At 33.4% G+C, this 1424-nt stretch overlaps 1 protein-coding gene across 5 annotated transcripts in view; it reads right to left on the reverse strand.

The window, feature by feature from the left end:
* The window catches only part of CKAP2 (cytoskeleton associated protein 2), an 18823-nt gene that overhangs the window by 10624 nt on the left and 6775 nt on the right, over nucleotides 1–1424 (reverse strand). Inside the window, exon 1 of one of the 5 annotated variants that reach the window (XM_011370352.2) lies at nucleotides 1401–1418. The exons of the other annotated variants lie outside the window; for them this stretch is intronic. The gene's annotated coding sequence lies outside the window, so the exon portion shown is untranslated. Of the gene's footprint in view, nucleotides 1–1400; nucleotides 1419–1424 lie in introns of those variants that run through there. 5 annotated transcript variants of the gene reach the window in all.

Here is a 1424-nt window from a genome sequence, read left to right on the forward strand (position 1 = left end):
ATACACACTTCTAGTTTAATTTATTAAGAATATGGACTTTACAGGACCAGATGGCTTTACCAATGAATTCTACCAACCATTCAAAAAAGATTTAATACGTATTCTCCTCAAACTCTTCCAAAATAATCAAAGAGGAGGCAATATTGCCCAACTCATTTTATGAGGCCAATATTATTCTGATACCAAAACTTGGTAAAAATAATACACAAAAAAGAAAACTACAGACCAATATCTCTCATGAACACAGATGCAAAAATCCTAAATAAGATACTAGGGAACTAAATACAGCAACATATTAAAAAGATTATACACCATGATCAAGTGGGCTTCATCCCAGAGGTACAGGGATGGTTCAACATAAGAAATAAGAAATCGATTAATGTGATACAGCACATAAACAAATTAAAAAATAAGCATCATATGATCATATCAATAGATGCAAAAAAAAGCCTTCGACAAGATACAGCACCCATTTATGATCAACTTAAAATCGGTATAGAACAAAAGTACCTTAACATAATAAAGGCCATCTATGACAAATCCTCAGCCAACATTATACTTAATGGTAAAATTAAAAACCTTCCCTCTAAGATCAGGAACAAGGCAAGACTGTCCACTATTGCCACTGTTATTCAATATAACATTGGAGGTCCTAGCAAGTGCAATCAGGCAAGAGAAAGATATAAAAGGCATCCAAATAGGAAATGAAGAAGTCAAACTGTCACTATTTGCAGATGACATGATTCTCTATATGGAAAACCCTAAAGATTCCACAAGAACACTACGAGAAACAATAAGCAAATACAGTAAAGTCTCTGGATACAAAATCAACATTCAAAAATCTATAGTGTTCCTATACTCTCATAACAAAGTGTCAGAAAAGAAGTGGAAAAAATAATTTTTTGCAATTGCACAAAAAGAATAAAATACCTAGGAATAAATTTAACGAAACATGTGAAGGACCTATATAAAGAAAACTACAAGACCCTATTAAAAGAAATTGAAGCAGATACAAAGAAATGGAAAGATAATTCCGTGTTCTTGGACTGGAAGAATTGACATAGTTAAAATGACCTTATTACTTAAAGCATTATACAGATTTAATGTATCCCCCATCAAAATCTCATCAGTACTTTTTAAAGAAATGGAAAAAAACCCATCAGATTTGTATGAAAACACAAAAAAACATGAATTGCCAAAGCCATCCTGAGAAAAAAGAACGAGGCTAGAGGCATCACTCTGCCCGACTGAAAATTATACTACAAAGCGACAGTAATCAAAATGGCATGGAATTGGCAGGAAAACAGACACACGGACCAGCGGAACAGAATCGAGAGTCCAGAAATAAACCCATATTTATACGGGCAAATAATTTTCGACAAAAAAAGCCAAAAACATACAGTGGAGAAAGGAAAGCCTCTTCA

Source organism: Pteropus vampyrus, unplaced genomic scaffold (assembly GCF_000151845.1).
Source record: "Pteropus vampyrus isolate Shadow unplaced genomic scaffold, Pvam_2.0 Scaffold167, whole genome shotgun sequence".
Classification (NCBI taxonomy): Eukaryota; Metazoa; Chordata; class Mammalia; order Chiroptera; family Pteropodidae; genus Pteropus; species Pteropus vampyrus.